The 22,635-nt window shown below is 44.3% G+C and overlaps 1 protein-coding gene and 1 pseudogene across 1 annotated transcript in view; one reads left to right on the top strand and one right to left on the bottom strand.

Annotated features, from left to right (window-relative positions):
* Window positions 1-22,635, top strand: part of LOC124556296 (plexin-B) — a 973,640-nt gene that overhangs the window by 891,109 nt on the left and 59,896 nt on the right. The gene's annotated exons all lie outside the window — the stretch shown is intronic.
* Window positions 18,406-18,522, bottom strand: LOC124557353 (annotated as a pseudogene).

Genomic DNA, 22,635 nt, shown 5'->3' with positions numbered 1-22,635 from the left:
TTAGCCACGGAATCTCAAAGGTCGTCCTGCCGCCTCTCCATCACAAAGCTGCCGTCATGTCAACGTTGATAAGGAGCTCCGGAGCACCCTTCAGCTAGAGCTTTTGTAAATAAACTAGCAATAAATTTATAGATGGTCGACTAATCTCGACAGCTTTAAATTGTCGTCACAAGGTTTTGTTCTAGCCGCGATGGATTAGCCGAGCGGTCTGAGGCGCTACAGTCATGGACTGTGCGGCTGGTCCCGGCGGAGGTTCGAGTTCTCCCTCGGGCATGGGTGTGTGTGTTTGTCATTAGGATAATTTAGGTTAGGTAAGGTGTAAACTTAGGGACTGATGACCTTAGCAGTTAAGTCCCATAAGATTTCACACACATTTGAACATTTGGTTTTGTTCTCCAAAGCCATAATAATAGCACTGCAAGAGAATAATTCGGCTCAACCACACAAGTATGGCAGGCCAAATTATTCCCTTAAATTGTTAAATTACAAACGCACTCCCGATTCCGTCGAGCTATGTGTAAAATTAGAGTAATAGGGTAGAGTGTTGTCCTTTGGGACACCAAACTTCCGCCTCCAGCCACCCCTGTAATAGATGCTTAATATATTTTTTCTAAAATTACAAAAATTATTCCGGAAATTTAAAGTTTTTCCTAATGTAAAAATATGTTACAAAGTAAAACATGGTCTTGTACCTAGGAACAAATGTTCTGTAGAAATGTAAAAGAGCTGCAATCGAGAAAATCTTGTCAAAACTATTTAACCGTCTCTCTTTTACATTGTTATTCTGCTACGCACAAACAATCAGTAAGTGGAACCAGTTACAAGTTAAATGCATTTTGAAACTGAAGGTACTAGATACTAAAGCAAATGTCTGTTTTCAAGACGGGTAAAGTTGTTAAGATATTAACGAAACTCAATTAATTTGCAAAGATCACATGTTCCATGCTAAAAGACCTTCTGTTTCAAGATACAAGACGGTGCATCTACATGTTATAAAACTGGTTTCAAAAATATATTACAGAATTTTATTTGCCATAAAATTCTGTACGTAAAGAACGAACAATATATTCCAAATAGCTTCAGCAGATTATACAGTACTTAAATGTTTTGAACTCGAAATAGTTTTGTAAATGCTGCACAAAACGCAACCTCATCTCTGGCAACAACGAAAACCGTAGAACATACCGGAAGCTGCTTATAGCGGTTTCTAATGCGCATTCCTTCGTGTGACTCTCAAATTAGTCACCAGACCGAGTACTGACCAAAACACATAATGTGTTCCTAGACAAACTATCCTCCAGGAACAACACTGTCCTGTATCCTGCAACTGTAAGACTGAAACGGTTATGTCCACGTAACAGCTTAACATTGAACTAAAAAAAATCTGGATGGACAGCTGATGGGAAAAACTGAGAAGGTCGAAAACATACACTAAATATCAAAGGTTCTAGCGAAGATAACGTTAATCTTCTTGACTTCTTTTATTGAAAAAATGAGGGTAGGCTACTTTTTTAAAAAAAGTGAATAATAACCTAACCGCATAAATAAAGTTAATGGGGAGAAATAATTTGAACTATTTTTAAATAATAGAAAGTAACTGTTTTAATATAAATATGCTGAATTTAGGAAATCACAAAAGGTGAAACGGTAAAAAATCGTAAACAATATGGATGGAAGAAGAAAAAAAACGGCAAGAGGAGAAGGTGGACTGTTGGAAAAATACGAAACAAAGAGAGAAGAGGAATTGGAACTGCTACATTGTTCCAGTGGTCAGTAAATTCCTTATTCGGCATATTCGTATTGGAAATGAATCCTCCCACATAGCCGTGCTTGTTAAAGCGCCGCTTCCGGGAGGGGGAGGTACGCCGGCCCCTGATCGAATCCTCCCGACGGGTTAACGACGATGGTCGTGTTCCAACCAGTCTGGATTTGGCTTTTAGGCCATATATATATATATATATATATATATATATATATAGAGAGAGAGAGAGAGAGAGAGAGAGAGAGAGAGAGAGAATGAATCTGTGGAACCAGTCTGCTCCCAAATACTCACGGCGCTTACCGCAGCATTGCCTCGTTCGGTTGTAAGGGTATGTAATATTAGCTGGCATCTGAAACATTCTTTTTTATGTCTGTGAATAAATCAGGGGGAAAGCTCTGTAGCGATCACAAAACGGGTAGGGTATCAATTTAGAAACAGCTAACATTTCGCCTTCTGGTATTCGATTATTTCTGAGCCACGGATGTGAAGACAGAAAGCGCGCATCGAGACCATACTGTACAAGAAAGGAAAGTGATCAAAACGCCATGTTAGTTGCTCATTCAACAGTCCGACCAAGAGATGTGTGAGGCTCGAAGGTTATTTTGAAAAACTTCGGATGCAGTAGGCCCGTGGCATCTTCCTTTCTTGCGTACAGAACGATCCCTTTCAGCCGGCGGTGTGACCGAGACGTTCTAGGCGCTTCAGTCCGGAATCGCGCTGCTGCTACGGTCGCAGGTTTGAATCCTGCCTCGCGTATGGATGTGTGTGATGTCCTTAGGTTAGTTAGGTATAAGTAGTTCTAAGGCTAGGGAACTGATAACCTCAGATGTTAAGTCCCACAGTGCTTAGAGCTATTTGAACCATTTTTTATCCCTTTCACGGAAAAAAATTCGGAGATTTTCCAGAGAAATTTTTCTGAGTATTTTGATATAAGGGACCCGTGACCTCTGATGGCTCGTTACATAGTAAATACATTTCGTACGCTTTCTTTCTCCCATTTATCTTCTATCTGTACTGCACTGAAAATATCTGCATAACTGTGCAAATGTCGACGGTATGGACTGTGTGTCACGTTTAGAAACAAAAGTGTTAAATTCCAACACGGTTTTGGCTGTTTGCAATAATATTGCCCATTTTACACTCCGCCCTCAAGCTTGCTTTCAGTACTGGTCGATTTTGAGTATGATTTGTTTTTCCGGATGTGTTAGCTGTGCGTTAACAGTGATATACAGCAGGATTGGTAGCTCTGCTGATGAAGAGCCGACGAATATACACTCCTGTATGGGTTTACCGAGCACAGTGAACGTACTGAACGCACGGTGATGAAAGTGTACGTGTTTCACCTGAGGGTTGTTTCATTACTTTGTCTTTCGTGCCGTACGTTTCGATAACTGCATACGGCAGGCTGTTTCACTGTTTTGAAGGATTTTCACAGAAAGAGAGGTATGCGAATGCGAAAATATTTTGTTGACTCTCGCCATCGTGATAAGAGAACTCCAACGTCGCACGGAAAGCTATAGGTGTCCATTTTTTCCAAGTGTACTTGAGAGTGGAACGGTCGAGAAATAGTCTGAAAGTGGTGAACCTTCTGCCAAGCACTCAAATGCGGATTGCAGAGTAATCATGTAGATGAAATCCTCAGAAAATGTCCGCAGTTTTGTCGGTCGAGTTTGTGTAACCCTGTATTCTCACTTCTTTTCAGAAAAAGATTATAATACGGACTATAAAACACACTTAGTCTTAAATTTTTTTACGTACTCTCTGAGCATGTAATTAGGTCTGGTTTTGTCAGGCGCACATCACGACACGGTGTTGCCCCCATCTGTATCGACATCTACATCTACATACATACTCCAGAAGCCAACGAACAGCGCGTGGCGGAGGAGACCCTGTACCACTAAAACTAAACTCCTCCCCAATAGGCCATGAAGGCCCAACGGTACCGACCGTCCGCCGTGTCATCCTCAGCCCACAGGCGTCACCGGATGCGGATATGGAGGGACATGTGGTCAGCACACCGCTCTCCCGGCCGTATGTCAGTTTATGAGGCCGGAGCCGCTACTCCTCAATCAAGTAGCTCCTCAGTTTGCCTCGCAAGGGCTGAGTGCACCCCGCTTGCCAACAGCGCTCGGCAGACCGAATTGTCACCCATCCAAGTTTTAGCCCAGCCCGACAGTGCTTAACTTCGGTGATCTGACGGTAACCGGTGTTACCACTGCGGCAAGGCCGTTGATACCCTGCACCACTACTGGTTATTTCTTTTCCACTTCCACACGTAAATATAGCGAGGGAAAAACGACAGTCTGTATGCCTCCGTGCGAGCCGTAATTTCTCTTACCTTATGTTCGTGGTTCCTACGCGAAATGAACATTGGCGGCGGTAGAATCAATCTGCAGTCTGTCGCAAATGGAGGTGCATTAAAATTTCTCAGTGGCGCTCCTCGCAAAGAAAGTGCCTTCCCTCTAGAGAATCCCATTTGAAGAATGAAATTTCCACTCTACAGCGGAGTGTGCGCTGATATGAAACTTCCTGGCAGATTAAAACTGTGTGCCGGACCGAGACTCGAACTCGGGACCTTTGCCTTTCGCGGGTAAGTGCTCTACCAAGTGAGCTACCCAAGCACGACTCACGCCCCGTCCTCACAGCTTCAATTCCGCCAGTACCTCGCCTCCTACCTTCCAAACTTCACAGAAGCTCTCCTGCGAACCTTGCAGAACTAGCACTCCTGGAAGAAAGGATATCTGCCAGGAAGTTTCAATCCCATTTGAGTTCCCGAAGCATCTGCGTGATGCTTACGTGTTGATCGAGCCCACTGGTAACAAATCTAACAGCCCGCCTCCGAATTGGTTCGACGTCTTCCTTTATCCGACCTGGTGGGGCTTCCAAACACTCGACCAGTACTCAAGAGTTTGTCGTACTAATGTTCTACACCGGTTCCTAATATTCTCCCAATAAACCGAAGTCTACAATTCGTCTTGCCTACTACAGTCCTTACGTGCTAGTTTCATTTCATATCGCTTTGCAATCGAAGTGACTGCATGACGTAGCACACTGTTAATACTCTTTTCGATCATGATGGGATTGTTTTTATACTCATCTGCATTAAATAACATTTGTCTACATTTAAGACTAGCTGCCGTTCATCATACCAAATAGAAACATGGAATCAGTTTGACATCTCTTGTCGATAGCACTCATCATTTCGTATGTCTACATCTACATAAACATTCCACACGCCACCATACGGTATGCAGTCCAGAGTACCTTGTACCAATATTAGTCATTCCCTTTCTCGTTCCACTCGCAAATGGAACGTGGAAAAAACGACTGTCTATATTCTTCCATAAAGCCCTAATTTCTCTTATCTTGTCTCCGCAGTTTTACGCGAAATGTACCTTGGGCCAGCAGAATCGTTCTGCAGTCAGGCACAAATGCTGATTCTCTAAATTTTCTCAGTAGTGTTACGCAGAAAGAATGTCGTCTTAGCTCCAGGGATTCCGACTTGAGTTCACGGATAATTTCCGTGATATTTGGGTGTTCATCGAATCTACCGGTAACAAATCTAGCAGCACGCTTCGATGTCTTCCTTGAATCCGACGTGGTAGGAATCCCAAATACTCGATCAGTACTCAAGAATGTTCCGCTTTGGTGTTCTACACGCTGTTTCCTTCATAGATGAGCTATACTTTCCTACAAATGTCCCAATAAACCGAAGTCGACCACTCGCTTTCCTTACTACCGAGCTTAAGGGGAGGTTTAATATCTTTGGCCCGAAAAAAGCATGTTCTTTGAGAACTTTTTTATAGATATCAATGTCAAATTTGGCCAAAATGTTTATTGATATTTCCTTTACAAACTGGAATTTTTTCGATCGGAAATGTCGAAGAGCAAAGGCGGAAGTGCCGTCGGAACGAAACAAAATTTCGATATAGACCTCCACGCGCGGTATGTCACAGGTCAGCCGGCTCGTCTGAAATCAAAATTGAGTTGACGTTAGCGAAGTATATAAGATTCTTTAGGAGTTGTACCTTGCTTAAGTTATTTGGACCATAGGAAACAAAATGGCAGCCATTTGAAAAAAATTGGGGTTTTTTCATCGATGTTTCGACTTCGTCGGCCAAGTAAAAATATTTATAGTTGATGGATCGGAATAAAAGTGGTACAACTTCTAGACAATTTAGTTAGCTTCGTTGGAAACAAAGAATCGTGCCAACTGGTTCAGTAGATTTGAAGTTACCATACCGCGCGATAAAAAAAGTCATTTCGAGAAAAACGCATTTGAAGTTCCGACTACACATAAATGCAATATTATGCAACTTACATTCAATCTGTTATTCCAGGTCCATAAAAGTAGTTCTTCCTCTTCCTCATAGAGAGCGTTCTGCCCGATCTGGGCCATCCTGCGCCGCTCCAGAGCCGCTCGTACGGCCGGTGACAAGCGGTTTTCGGGCGCTTGAATCCGGTGGTCGTCCGAATGCTTGGCGAACTGCGTCGAATAGAGTCCCAGGGTGACGTCCATCGTTGTCATGGTCTTCATAACTGCTGAATACCCTTCGTTGAAGCTGCTCACTGCCAGGAAAGTCGCAGTCTCCACAGTCTTCGCACCAGAATGCAAATGCTTGGGGGCTAACTTCCAAACACACGCGATCAAACTTTCATTTGAATGTTGTGTGTTTCCTCCCAAGCACCGGTACAATAACTCGTCCTCTGAAAGGGCCTCGTAGATCGGATGAATCACTTTTTGAACTTCTTTGGAGAGCGGCTGGTCGTGTTGATATTCGTCCAGATGTCCGGTAGCCTCTGCAATGCACCACTTGCACCAACTAGTTTCCCCAGCCGGACAATTTTGGTGTTGTGGGTGGTCATCCGTTTAACACTTGTGGAAATACGTTGCCCGAATTGGAATGCCGTCGGATGGCCAAGCCGTAGTACGTCGTAAGCTCCTTGATCACTTTATCAGTTTTAGTCACGGGCAAGCACATAGAATAATTTTTCGCGGCTACAAAATCGAAATTCCCGAAAAAAAACTGATGCGTGAAAAAGGCCGATTTCAGGCAGGTGCATTTTTTTGTTCAACCACGAATAACAAACATTTCCGTTCCGTATTCGGAAAAACCGTTTTAGGGGTGGATTCTAAACACTTTTATGGATCCAAAAATGAAATTAAAAAAAAATATCGATTTTTTAAACCAAAGGTAGTAAACCTCCCCTTAAGTGCTCGCTCTGTTTCATATCGCTTTGCAACGTAAAGCCTAGATATTTAACTAACCTACTTCTGTCAAGCCGAACACTACTAACGTTGAATTCGAACATTACGGGATGCTAGTCACCTCCATTAACTTACATTTTTCTACATTTAGAGCTAGCTGCCATTCATCACACCAACTAGGAATTTTGTCTAAGTCATCTTGTATCCTCTTGCAGTCATTCAACCACGACACCTTCACGTACGCCACAGCATAATCAGCAAACAGCCGCACTTCGCTTCATTGGTGTGTAAGTAAATGACCGCTGGCCTGGAAACCAAGAAGCGGCACCTGCGACTCCAGAAATTTACATTTCACCGAATCTGCGTCATTAGAGCGGGAGCAGTTAGCTCTGTTCCAAATGGAACAGGGGAGCAATGACGCGAATCCTCCACGAGCTGGCCTTCGTAACGCTCGCCTGTTTGATTAATGGAAGCCGTGAGGACCGAAGCCGGGGAGGACACGCGTGAATTCTGCCACCCCGCCAGCCCTCCCCAGAGGCAAGATAAAGTAGTGGCGCGCCCTCTCCCCAGGGATCGAGCACGCCTGCAGCATCCACGCTGTGGCCGGCCATTGAAGCAGCTGACTGCTCGAGCTGGCAACACTGCTTCCTTCCCACCTAGCATCAGTGGTTGCCTGCTCATGTCAACGCGTTCAAATCAAATTCCTTAAAACACAAGTGTGTGCATTTCCCAAGACAGACAAGACAATGTTAGGAGGGCCTGCAAATAGAACACACTGATACTCCTAAATATGTAGAGTATTCTTAACAGGTAGAGTTGCGCTCTACCAGAACACCGGTTCGGTAATTTTGGCCCAGTAGAACTAGAATAGTAGTATTGGTAGCATTGGTTGGGGAAGAGACATTAATAAATGTGAGAGAGGAAGTAGGAGTATTGAAGCGATTTTGATATTTTTTTAATTTACGTTTTTTTCAGGAAGTTGCATTTTCTAGCACTATCTCATAACTTTGCATTTTTTTTAATCTTTACTACAACATCCCTCTGTTTCACGTTCATTTGTAACGTGAAACAGAGGCAAGCTGTAAAAATTTTTAAGAACACAGATTTATCATATAGCGCTAGAAAACGCAATTTAAAGAAAACGCAAAACAAAAACATATGAAAGATTGCTTCAATACTCCCTCGAGCTTAAATAAAATGTTTCTGTTATTGCTAAACAACTTTCGCACTTATCATTTATAACAAGAAACTATTACATTCGATCAAGATGAAGAACGATCTACTGACTACAAAATAACAACGATAATTAAACAGATTTTTGTGTTTGTGCATGTAAACTGTATTCGAATCAGAAGTAATTACTTTCGTTACATAAAGTTACGTAGTCAACAAATTTTCATTACTTATTAAATGCAGTTTATATTTTGTAATGATATAAAATACACAGTGGACTACCGCTTAATTACGTGTGGTTCTGATTATGTGGAAAAAAAATGAACGAAGGGAAGTCGTCGGCTCCCGGTTTCTCTCTCACAAGTTCATTTACGTTTCTTTCCCTATAAATGTTACCAATACTACCGGTAATCTGACCATCTACTACGTCATTTATGTGCTGTACCTAAACTACTGAGACTGATGACCATAAATGTTAAGTCCCATAGTGCTCAGAGCCAGAGCCTAAACTACTGAACCGTGTATTCTTGGTAGAGCGCAACTGAGGACTGCATCTGACTTTTACGCTCGCTCGAATTGCTCGGTGCATGTAGTTCCGCGTTACGTCCGGCAAATGTCAACACAACCGCTTTGGCCGCAGTGAACGACTGCTCTCGACTTAATTCTCGCTCGTTCGGGTAGCCGACTCTCGAATTGTCTGACCCTCTACACTAGTTAACCGAGCGCCACTCAGTCGCCCCCTGTAGGATCATGATAGGTGAACGCAAGATGGAGAGTGTGAAAACCAATCTCGATTCGAAAGAATATATCCAGAGTGCGAAAGACGGTGGCACATGTCTGTAGAACATGACAAAGCGTTACCAGTTACATCGAAAGCTACGAAAAGTAAAAAGGTGTGCAGAAATCTTTGTCAGAGAGCTTGGTCCATTTGCATTGATATTAGATGTAGCAGTTCGGGTTTTATATCAGGAGCTTCTCAACGTCGGTTCAGAATTGCGACACGTAGACGTCTCCAACATTTTTCATGTTCTACGACAGTAGCACAAAAGACAGAAAAATAAGCTGATGAATATGGGCGAGTATAATGCTCAACATTATCCAGGCCATAGGCGGCAATGCATTTGTAATCACAGTGGATACATGGAACGATGCAGGAAAATGTTGTCTATATACTACTGCACGCTTCGTTTATCAAAATTAGGCGCTTTGAAATAAGGTATTGGTGACAACTCACTTTTATGACAAGAAAAAATGCCTGGGGGCCTTATCAACAACTACAGCGAGGCAACATTATTCAAATTGCTAGGATTACATCCCCAGTATTTTAAGAGCTCATTTGTCTCTGACTGAGACGGTAGTATCTAGGCGCTGCAGTCCGGAACCGCGAGACAGCTACGGTCGCAGGTTCGAATCCTGCCTCGGGCATGGATGTGTGTGATGTCCTTAGGTTGGTTAGGTTTAATTAGTTCTAAGTTCTAGGCGACTGATGACCTCAGAAGTTAAGTCGCATAGTGCTCAGAGCCATTTCTGAAAAACTGAACGTACTCAGACATTTCTCTCTTTACTTATTCTGATCATCACTAAACTGACACACAATTTTTTTTAGTGCAACGGCAATCTGACTTTCAATAATCCCTACAAAAAGTGGCCCTGACTAACAATAACCTATACCTTTCATGAATCACTTACCTCACAAAAATCTTCGTTACTGGAACTACTGCAATACAGCGAGCGCCAATACTGCCAGCTAAATAAAAGATTCAAACTATTTAAGGCACTAACTACTGATAGGCATAGTTAGCAAATGAAAGCTTTTGATAGAGAACAAACAATGTATTTACATTAATAATGTTCAAAAGTCAGTATATCAATTCATGAAATCCATCTTTACAAATTTCCTTTTTCTGGCGGACACACGTCCAGATCGTCCGTTCTCAAAACTCTGGCATCTCTCTCTCCACATCCACCACTGCTGGCGGCTCACCTCCAACTGCATAACGCTACGCGCTGTTCACATCCAACTGCCCAACACTACACAAGTGAATATTCCTACAATGAGTCCAACCAGCCACAGACTGCACACAGCACAGTCAGTGATTTTCATACAGAGCGCTGCTTGCCGTTACCAACATAAAAACCTAAACAGCCTACTTACAACAGTCTTGGAACGCGTTTTCGATGACGATTGGAAAAATTGGAAATTTGTGGTAAGTTCTGTCGGACCAAACTGCTGAGGTCATCGGTCCCTAGGCTTACACAGTACTTAATCTAACTTAAACTAACTTATGCTAAGGACAACACACACACCCACGCCAAAGAGAAGACTCGAACCTCCGACGGGGGGAGCCCCGCGAACCGCGGCACGGCGCCCTTCAGACCGCACTGCTATCCCGCGCGGCTGCAGTTGTTTGATAAATGAAGTTGCAGTGTTTTATCCCACGGCTTATGAAGAAAACTGAGAGGTGAATTCGATACAGACAAGCCTGAAGCAAGAATCGATGGAACAGTATAATTAGAATGCTACACTGTGTAGTTAGACTGTACGACAAAATCACGGAAATGCTTCTGGTGAGAGACGTCTCTGAAAAACTTACTGGCTACGACAGCAAGAGTACAAAAGAGCCCGTAAATTTTTAGAACCATTCAAAGTAGCAATCGGAGTGCTGGAAGGCGAGAAGTATCGAAAACGCATTTGCTATGGGCGCACAGATTGAAAAATCGTTGTAATACAGGACCCGTAGATAAAGAGGTACGTTTAAGTTACTGTAGACCGTATTTTCTTGTCTAACACCCGCTGCGTGTCCAGCAAATTAAAATCGTGCTTAATTGCAAAATGTCAGTTTCCATACAACTGTCATATTATCGTCTATTAAATGTAGAATCTGCGAGAGCTGACAGAGTGCTGTCACCGTCTCATAGATGAGAAAGTCGAAATTCGGACGTTGCTTAGAATAGTGACATTTCTGTGGTAGTCTTTCCGATTATTATAAATGCAGTCTGGTTGTCATAGAAATGATACGTTAAACACTGTACGTCAAATATGTGATGAAATATCCGATAAGCTAGAAGGAAATTATGATGTGGCTTTGTTTTTGTGATATCTGTAAATATTCTCTTACGGATCACAATGATATCGCGATTAGACACTACCGCCCAGGAATATACACCTACGGCATAACTAAACTGATGTGAGTGTAGTCTCACCATCTGGTGGGAATATGTGACAAGTGACACCAGCGTGCAGACACACATACTGAAACGTTCGCGACAACAGCACTCTGCCCTCACCACGGCGCCCCGTTCGACCACAGCCTGTATGCTTCGAGCATGCCCGCACGCGGTAAGCTCGAGAGTGTATGAGCAATCAAAACGCCCTCTTTGCAGACCTCTGTTATACGGTCACTTGCAAAACCGCATGTCTCATTCAGGACGACATCCACTTCTTCCAAATGGGCAGATCTAGTCCAGACTGGGCAGGCGTACTCTGCAGTGGAAAAGAAAGGGGTCTTACCAGTTGTTCTTCGAAGGACAGTAGGGTTTAATTACCACTTAATGCAACAAAGTTGCTTTCTGTGCTGCTCCTCGTTGCTGCTCTCGTAGCAGTTTGGATGGTTTGGATGCAGTAGTTTTTATAGGTTAAAGACATTTCAATAGAGCTGTAAAACTTCCCTATGCTACCGTATACTATCGTAAGTAAGCGTAGACTCCGCTATTTTTGCTAATAGCTTTGGTCGGTTAAGATCGTAACCACATAACACGGTTGCGATCCAAAATGACCGCCGTCCGGGATGGCCGAGCAGTTCTAAGCGCTTCAGTTTGGAACCGCGTGACCGCTACGGTCGCAGGTTCAAATCCTGCCTCGGCCATGGGTGTATGTGATGTCCTTAGGTTAGTTAGGTTTAAGTAGTTCTAAGTTCTAGGGGACTGATGACCTCAGATGTTAAGTCCCATGGTGCTCAGAGCCATTTGAACCATTTTTGTTATTGCAGTGATTACAAAATCGAGTCCAGTTTACAAAGAACTTGACGGTGTGAGCTCAATTATCAGTATGATGTTGCACCTTCTCTGGCCTGGCCGCATGCATGATTCGGTTTGGAGGGGTGTCATAAAGCCATTGTAGCCTGTCCTGAGGCAAGCTAACTCATATCTCTCGTAACTGGTTCTTGATATCCTACATACTGGCACTGCGATGAAGTTGACATCCGAGCTGGTAAAACACATGTTCTATCAGAAATCGAAATGGGGATCTTGTTGGCCATAGGAGTACCTGAACATCATGCAAACCGTTTATAAAGACACGTGCCATACGCGGACCAGCATTGGCATGTTGAAAAATGGCACCGATAGTGTTACATCGAGAAGTAATACATGAATATGCAGGATGTTCGTGACATACCGTTGTGCCACCAGTTCCCTCAAACACTACCAGCCATGTCCTGAAGCCATAGCCGATGTCTCTCCACATCATGACGCCAACAGTAATACCACTGTGCCTCCATAAAACATTGTAAGAACGGGACCTCTCCCCAGTCGCTGCCGTACTCGCCGACGATGGTCATTCGAGGCAGTGAGAACTGCAATTCATCACTGAACACAGTGCGACACCATTCATCAGCAACCTGTGCTTCCCAGTCAAGCCACCACTCAAAACGGAAGAGTATTTCCTTTGGTGTTAACGGCATCCTAAGAGTGGGACGGTAATTCCTTTGCCCTGCCGCCACTAGTCTCTGACCAGTGGTGCTATACGACATGATGTTGTACAGAGTCCATCACTTGTCCTCGGATAGTAGGCGCACATGTGATAGGGTTATGATGTGCTTCGTGCACAATACGACGCTCCTCCATTCTAATGCTCAGACATCGTCGACCGGAATTCCAATACGAATAGTATGCCTGCCCTCGCATCCCTATGCAGTCCAACATCGGACCACTGTCACATCCTAATGCCCCACAAATGGTGGATATTGCTCGATTCGACAAGCCGGCCAAATGGAGATCCACAACTTTCATAGACACTGACAACGATTTCTCACACGAGTACGTGGCATCTCCAAGTCCTTCACAGACATCTATCTACTTCTGAATCTGTTCGTGCCCACTATATATCCTACCAGGCCTGGAGATAACACAACATGAACAACGCAGATTCACTCTGCTAGTCGTTCTACCTGTCGCAGAGAATTGCAACCCTAATCATTTACATTTCCATCGATGGTGTGTGCGTGTAATAAGTTACAGTGACATCCGACCAAGGCTTCTGAGTGCCTTCTTTTTTTTTTTTTTCAGGCAGTGCATGTAATGTACCTTGCAGAGAGCAAGTTTCCATTTAAATTAGAATGGTACCTACTGGAGTGCGAAACTTGGAGGACCTATAACAGACTACGAATAGGTGTTGCACCATTAAAGACAAATCTATCAAGGTGGAGGTTATAAAACGACAGCCACATTTTATTCGATTGTGCTGAGGTGCAGGGTGTGCCACGCAAATTCTATTGTCCTTATAAGTGCACCCTCGAAGATCTAAGACTAGGAAACAGTGCAGCTATTGACGTCGCCCAATACTGGACCAAAAATCTTAGAACAAATGACAAGGATCAGAGACCATGACTGAAAAGTTGCAAGGACACGAAAAAGTAAAGTCAGATAACAGGTCGCTGACTTTCAATACATGTTGAAACTCCAGATCAATCAGTTAATGTTTTGTAAACTAGAAATGTTGTGGCAAGCTCTACTGTCGACGGAAGCGGTGCTTGAACAGGGGCTCTTTTCCCTCGCGGACAATGCTTTTACCGGTTGAGATAAGTAGGAACCGCCTCCCCGCCAAACTCAAGAGAAGCTTGACAAGTGAGAGCGAGCTTTGTGAAGGGCCATTAGACGCCCTTTTCATAGTTCAGTCGGTAACGGCACTCCCCGCATTTTCGCGATTGTGGACAGCCTTCAGATAATCGTAAGATTTAATCCCACAGAATTCCGGCTATCCTCTTAATATCAGTCGGTGCATGGTTTTCCATTGCGAATATTCTTAGAAAAAAACTCATTGGTTTTGTTGTTGTTGCTACCTTCAGTCTCGACACAGGTTTGATGCAGCTCTCCACGCCAGTCTGTCCTGTTCAAACATCTTGATCTTTGAATAACTGTTGCATCCAATATCCATTTGAACGTGCCTGTTATATTTATGCCTAGGTTTCCCTGTACAATTTTTACTAAAATGGTTCAAATGTCTCTGAGCACTATGGGATTTAAACATCTGTGATCATCAGTCCCCTAGAACTTAGAACTACTTAAACCTAACTAACCTAAGGACATCACACACATCCATGCCCGAGGCAGGATTCGAACCTGCGACCGTAGCGGTCACGCGGTTCCAAACTGAAGTGCCTAGAACCACACGGTCACACCGCATTGACTAATCTTTGATGCCTAATGATGTTTCCTATCAATCGATTCCTTCTTTTAGTCAAGTTACGCCATAAATATCCTTTTCCCCCCAACTACATTCAGTACGATCTTGTTAGTTATTCGATCTACCCGCCTAATCTTCGGCATTCTTATGAAGAATCACATTCTAAAATCTTATATGCATTTCTTGTCTGAACTGCTTGTCGTCCACGTTTCACTTTCGTAGAAGGCCACACTCCAGACAAATACCTGCTGAAAAGAATTCCTAACACATTTATTTTCGCTATTAACAAATTTCTCTTTTTAAGAAACGTTTTTCTTTTTATTGTGCAGTTTGCGTTTTACATGTTCTGTACTTCAGCCATCATTAGTTGTTTTGCTGCTCAAATATCGGAACTCGTCCATTACTTTTAGTGTCTCGTTTCCTAAACTAATTCCCCCGCCTTCGCCTGATTTAATTGGACTACATTCCATTACACTTGTTTTGTTTTTGTTGGTGTTTATCTTATAATTCTTTTCAAGACACTGTCAATTTCGTTCAACAGCTCATGCAAGTTCTTTTCTGATTCTGACACAATTACATTGCCATCGGCAACCCTCAAAGTTTTTATTTCTTCTCCCTGAACTTTAATACCCATTCCAAATTTTCCTTTGTTTCCTTTATTGCATGTTCAATGTACAGATTATTCATAATTTTTTCATACGTCCCATATTTAGAGAAAGAGCCATTAACTTTGCTGCCTTATGTCTGTTTTTCCAGTCGTTCTACAACTTTTCCACGTGCAACAGCATCATCCGCGAACTTCACGTAGCTTCCAATTTTTATATATGGTTTGGTGAATAAAATAGGAAGGTCCGTGCCGTTGCAACATCCCTATAAACAACAGCATCATCCTGGGGCAGTCTCATGGAGTTTCCTATTCTTGTATATTATCTAGTGAATAGGTCCACTGAGGGTGTACGAGGATGATATTGTTGTTTATAGAACAGTTGCAACGGCAGAAAAGTGTAATAAACTCTTAGATGATCGAGGCGTTGTGAAAGAAGTGTCAGTTGAGCCTCAACGTAAATAAATGTAACCTACTGCGCATAAGTAGGTGGAGGGACCAACTACTGTTCGTTGTTCGATTACTTTATTGCCAATAAATCACAGGAATCAGTAATAACCGTAAATTATATCACACTTTCTTGGGGTGTTTCTGAAATTACTCATACATCTGACGGTTTAGCCCCCTTAAGAAGGACATGTTCAGTTCTGTCTGGTAGGAAGTTCTGAATTGAATTTGAATTTTGTGGTGAGGTTTTACGGGACCAAACTGCTGGGGTCATCGGTCCCTAAGCTTACACACTACTTAATCTAACTTACGCTAAGGACGACACACACCCCCATGCCCGAGGGAGGACTCGAACCCCAGACGGGGGGAGCCGCGCGGACCGTGACAAGACGCCTGAGACCTCGCGGCTACCCCGTTCGGCGGAAGTTCTGAATCCTGTCCCAAAGTGGGTCTCATATTCCGTAAGCTCGTATTTTCTTTCATGCAGACACTGACAGCCACTCAATTCGAATACGAAGTATCTTGGGTGTCGCGCAATTCAAAGGTTCATTTTGTACTATCACATTGTCCAGCCATTTGTTAATGATTCTTGTCTCGTCTAATGCATCCATTGCGTCTATTTCTGCCCATTACTTACGAATTCTACAAAGGCATGCTCTTTTCTTGTCAGGTAAGCTTTAGTGAGACATAAATGTGGGGAGGATAATGCGCTCCATCGTCCAGCAACTTTGTCTCTCGAGCGTATTCACTATGAATGTTACTGAAAAGCTTAAAAGATGCCCCGAGCTGCGAATGAACTCGGATTCCTGCCTTTGCTGGGCAGTGAGCTACCAATCGCGCCATCCATGCATCCCATACAGAATTTCCACTGAGGATCGTGTCCTCTATATAGTAAACATCCTGCGTCAGCCTGTGGAGATTCGTTATTTTTCGCCTATCAGACATGTCTCGGACCAGGTAGGCAGCCACTGAAGCTTGAAGTGACATCTATGTTACGATTGTTGTCATAAGTCCATCATAATTATGTTGTTGTACCTCAACGCTTGTTGGTCTCATCGTCATATGTCATCGTATTTGTCACGTAGTTAAAGATTTATTCTCTTACAATAAAAAATTGTTTAAGTCTAATAAAAACTGCTTCTAGTGTTATGCTTGTGAACAAATTTTTAAACCATTGCAAATTTTGCATTCTTTTCTTTCTTCTTTTGAAAATGAATATAATTTTGAGAGTAATGTACAAAGTAGTGACAGTAAAAAACACGCGAGGTATATTCTTCACGGTGGTTTCAAACAGTACGAAGAATAGTTGTGTACAGTGCTGGTTGGCTGAGTTCGTGCATAGGTCCTCCATCTGCCCTCTGGGTGAAAACACACGGCGTGAGCGGTTCGGCACTAAGTGAAACATTCAGTGTGACCCTGCGACACGAATATCGAATTTCTGCCCATTACTTGCCGTGTCACTGCGAGAAATCCAAGTGGCGGCGTCGATGCCGTCACGCCAGCGTGGCGACTAGTCGAACGCCGGGGCGAACAAGATGGCGCTGACAGCACGAAATTTGTCTCTCTCCTCGCAACGAACTTCTCCTCCCGTCTGTCACGCATTCGCGTGTGCCTCGGTGATTTTTCCCCTGCTCTCTCCAATCGCTTCTAACTAGTTTAAATCGTCGTACAGGATAACTCTTCTGCAATAAGTCTGCTCGTATGTGTTGCTACTAAACCACTGTAGTTTAAGGCGCACTTTAGAATTAGCCCCAAAACAAACCCACGTGTTGTTTGGAAGAGTAGAATCAAATTAGTCTGATTTACTCTGTGCTTGTGCACATTTCAGACGAAGCTGTCGATCTTCGTCATATTGCGAAAGATATGATTAAATGAATTGCAGAATTAGATAAAAAAACTGAAAATAAAGCTGGGCAATGAAAACAAGGAACAGTTCACGTGTTCGCTTCCACATTTGCCATCGCGTTATTATTGTAGCAGCAGTAACGCTCAACCCATATGTTACTATAAGACAATTTGAATGTGCGAGTGGACGCAGTGAAAGAAGTGTTCTGCCAGTATTACCTTCCAACGGATTTCAAACTTTCCACATTTCATTCCATCAACAGTTCTCCGAACGGTGTCTACGAATAGTGCAAAGTGTTGCAATGTTTCCGTGTAAGATTTAGTTTACGAATGAATCATCAATTACAAACGATGGGCAAATCAATCTTGACAGTACACTCGACTGGTTGAGCGAGGTGAGTAAACAATGATCTTGAGCTGTCAGTGCGTCCCATTATTGGTCCCTGCTTTATTAACACGACTCTGAAAAGTATTTAAAGTTTCTAACAGATATGCTGCTGCAGTTCTTGGATTACATCTCAAAGTAAGGCAGTCTTTCTGCTACCAACATGACGGATGTCCCTTTCATTAATTGCAAATCATTGGGATATTGCTGGATCAGTCGTTCGGGAAACATAAAATGGCATGTTGCTAACCAGACTTAACATCCTTAACACCTGTAGACTAACTTCTGTGAAGAAGATTAAAACAAAAGGTCTCCAAGGAAACATCGACGACTGCCGATGGCTTGAAATTCCGTATAACATGTGCCTATCTAAACTCCGTCCGAACAGGCCATGATGGCCCAACGGTACCGACCGGCCGCCGTGTCACCCCCAACCCACTCACTAGATGCGGATATGGAGGGGCATGTGGTCAGCACACCACTCTCCCCGCCGTATGTCAGTTTACGAGACCAGAGCCGCTACTTCTCAATCAAGTAGCTCCTCAGTTTGCCTCACAAGGATTGAGTGCACCCCACTTGCCAACAGCGCTCGGCAGACCGGATGGTCACCCATACAAGTGCTAGCCCAGCCAACAGCGCTTAACTTCGGTGATCTGACGGGAACCGGTGTTACCACTGCGGCAAGGCCGTTGGCAACATGTGCCTAAGCTGGGATAAATCCACATGAAATTGAATGTGCATGCAGTATTGTACATTATCGAAGGATGCGGACGCCCTTATGTAATGTGGTACTGATCACTACATGTAACGAGCGGTAGACGCGCCAGTATAAAAGGAGGTTAGGTATGCAGTGTTGTCAGTAGAGAAGCAGTTAACAGCAGAATGGGTCGGTCAGTGACTTCGAACGTGGACTAGTCACTGGATGTCACGTGAGTAACAAATCCATCGGGGACTTTCCAACCCTTGGCTGTTGGTGATGCGATTGTGAAGTGGGAATGTGAAGAAACTACCACAGTTAAACCAAGACCAGGAAGACCTCATATAATGACGGTCAGGGACCGTCGAGCATTGCTGAGGTTGGTGGTAAAAATCGCATGAAATCAGCGGAGCTCCAAACTGCTACCAGCAGTCCAACCGTGCCTTCGGATTTAAAAAGGATAGAATGTTCGAGGAGCTCCTCATAAGCCACACATTTCCCAATCCAGTGCTAAGCGACGCTTAACAGCGACACAGGTAGACAGTGGATGACTGGAAACGAATGTTTTTGGAGTGCTGAATCACACGCTATACACTGTGTACTTGGAGAACGTTACTTGCCATCATGTTTACTTCCAACTGTGGAATACGGGGGAATTGGTCTTAAGGTAGGGGTGTCTTTCGTGGTTATTGTGTGGTTCTCTTATTGTGCTTAATAAAATGCTGAATATGGAAGAATAAGAACATTTTACAGCACTGTGTATTGCGTACAGTAGTGGAATGGTTCGGAGACGATAATGATTTGAGTTAGCATGACAGTGCAGCCTGTCATAAATCAGCGTCTGTGAGGCAGTGGTTTGTGGGCAACAACATAACTGAAATGGACTGACATTCCCAGAGTTCCGACCTGAACCCAATGGAACATCTGTGGGATGAGCTAGAACGCTGAGTTCTTTCCGGACCCCAGCGTCCAACTATCTCTGGTTTCGCCTCTTGAGGAAGATTGGGCTGTCATTCCTCAACAGACATTCAGACACCTCACTGAAAGTTTCCCCAGCAGAGTTCAAGTCATCATACAGGCGAAGGGTAGATACATCACATATTAATGTTCACTAACAGGCGTCCACCCTCAAATTATGCTGTACGAGGATCTTCCACATGTTTTACTGTATTTTCGATCTTATGCGACTCAGAGCATGCTAACATTGAAGGGTGACTCCTCGTGTAGACTGACAAACTGATTGTAGATCTCATCTTATGCAACATGGCGCGTAATGGTGCTGTGCACGTAAGTAATGAACGGTTGTTACGCCGAAATCATGACTGTGTCATCTGTGCTACTATATAAAGATAAGTCGTTGTTTAACATTGTTACCAAAAATTTCGAAAAGTACTTGACCGTTTTACTTCGAATTTTTACACGGCTTATATATATATATATATATATATATATATATATATATATATATATATATATATATATATATATATATAAACCGTGCGGTCTAACGCACCGCTTCCCGAACGGGAAGGCGTGCCGGTCCCCGGAACGAATCCGCCCGGCGCATTAGTGTCGAGGTCCGGTGTGCTGGCCAGCCTGTGGATGGTTTTTAAGGTGGTTTTCCATTTGCCTCGGCGAATGCGGACTGGTTTCCCTTATTCCGCCTCAGTTACACTACGTCGGCGATTGCTGCGCAAACACTCTCCACGTACGCGTTCACTATAATTACTCTACCACGCAAACATTGGCGTTACACTCGTCTGGAATGCCACGTTCCCGGAGGGGTTCACTGTGGACCGAGCCGCACAAAAACCCTGTCTTTGGTGTGGGGCGGCGGTGGGGTGAGTGGACTGCTGTAGTCTGTTGTGGGGTTGTGTACCACTGAATACTCCGGCGGGTACTTAGCCTCTCCGTCGTTCCTAGGTCCCCAGTTCAATACACACATACATACATACGTAATATATACAGGGGAAAAGAGTTACCAAAAATTTAGAAAAGATCTTGGCCGATATATTTCAAACTTTTACACGTTACTCAAATAAACATCCAGACGAACATAAGCTATATGTATATTTAAATGACAATGTAGAGGTTATGTGTTACAACCGACTGCGAGAAAGAAAATGATGTGCTTTGAAAATGAGCATTTTCGATTTCTTTCTACACAAAAATTGTACATACAACAATGTGCTGTTGTGTTTTCTTCCGCGCATGCATGTCCAAAGGAACAGGCACTACGCCGTCTACAGCCGTTATTAAACACATTAAACGTATTCGCAATCGCGAATATGGGCAGCCGGCCGCGGTGGCCGTGCGGTTCTGGCGCTGCAGTCCGGAACCGCGGGACTGCTACGGTCGCAGGTTCGAATCCTGCCTCGGGCATAGGGGTGTATGATGTCCTTAGGTTAGTTAGGTTTAAGTAGTTCTAAGTTCTAGGGGACTTATGACCTAAGATGTTGAGTCCCATAGTGCTCAGAGCCATTTGAACCATTTTTTTTTTTTTTTTTTTTTTTAATATGGGCAAACATGAACTTTAGAATGCTATGAGGACAGTGAAAATTAGTTTTTTTTTAAGATTAAAAACAGTCTTGACTGCGACTTTTCATTTTTATTGGAGTGACCGGTTTCGATTCTATTTAAGAACCATCTTCAGACTCTGAAAAAACAGACAGAGGGATCGCTATAATAGTAAGTATATACACTCCTGGAAATGGAAAAAAGAACACATTGACACCGGTGTGTCAGACCCACCATACTTGCTCCGGACACTGCGAGAGGGCTGTACAAGCAATGATCACACGCACGGCACAGCGGACACACCAGGAACCGCGGTGTTGGCCGTCGAATGGCGCTAGCTGCGCAGTATTTGTGCACCGCCGCCGTCAGTGTCAGCCAGTTTGCCGTGGCATACGGAGCTCCATCGCAGTCTTTAACACTGGTAGCATGCCGCGACAGCGTGGACGTGAACCGTGTGTGCAGTTGACGGACTTTGAGCGAGGGCGTATAGTGGGCATGCGGGAGGCCGGGTGGACGTACCCCCGAATTGATCAACACGTGGGGCGTGAGGTCTCCACAGTACATCGATGTTGTCGCCAGTGGTCGGCGGAAGGTGCACGTGCCCGTCGACCTGGGACCGGACCGCAGCGACGCACGGATGCACGCCAAGACCGTAGGATCCTACGCAGTGCCGTAGGGGACCGCACCGCCACTTGCCAGCAAATTAGGGACACTGTTGCTCCTGGGGTATCGGCGAGGACCATTCGCAACCGTCTCCATGAAGCTGGGCTACGGTCCCGCACACCGTTAGGCCGTCTTCCGCTCACGCCCCAACATCGTGCAGCCCGCCTCCAGTGGTGTCGCGACAGGCGTGAATGAAGGGACGAATGGAGACGTGTCGTCTTCAGCGATGAGAGTAGCTTCTGCCTTGGTGCCAATGATGGTCGTATCCGTGTTTGGAGCCGTGCAGGTGAACGCCACAATCAGGACTGCATACGACCGAGGCACACGGGGCCAACACCCGGCACATGGTGTGGGGAGCGATCTCCTACACTGGCCGTACACCACTGGTGATCGTCGAGGGGACACTGAATAGTGCATGGTACATCCAAACCGTCATCGAACCCATCGTTCTACCATTCCTAGACCGGCAAGGGAACTTGCTGTTCCAACAGGACAATGCACGTCCGCATGTATCCCGTGCCACCCAACGTGCTCTAGAAGGTGTAAGTCAACTACCCTGGCCAGCAAGATCTCCGGATCTGACCCCCATTGAGCATGTTTGGGACTGGATGAAGCGTCGTCTCACGCGGTCTGCACGTCCAGCACGAACGCTGGTCCAACTGAGGCGCCAGGTGGAAATGGCATGGCAAGCCGTTCCACAGGACTACATCCAGCATCTCTACGATCGTCTCCATGGGAGAATAGCAGCCTGCATTGCTGCGAAAGGTGGATATACACTGTACTAGTGCCGACATTGTGCATGCTCTGTTGCCTGTGTCTATGTGCCTGTGGTTCTGTCAGTGTGATCATGTGATGTATCTGACCCCAGGAATGTGTCAATAAAGTTTCCCCTTCCTGGGACAATGAATTCACGGTGTTCTTATTTCAATT

This window comes from Schistocerca americana, chromosome X (assembly GCF_021461395.2).
Source record: "Schistocerca americana isolate TAMUIC-IGC-003095 chromosome X, iqSchAmer2.1, whole genome shotgun sequence".
Taxonomy (NCBI): domain Eukaryota; kingdom Metazoa; phylum Arthropoda; class Insecta; order Orthoptera; family Acrididae; genus Schistocerca; species Schistocerca americana.
Note: the sequence above shows the minus strand (reverse complement) of the source record. Positions and strands in the feature narration are given on the sequence as shown.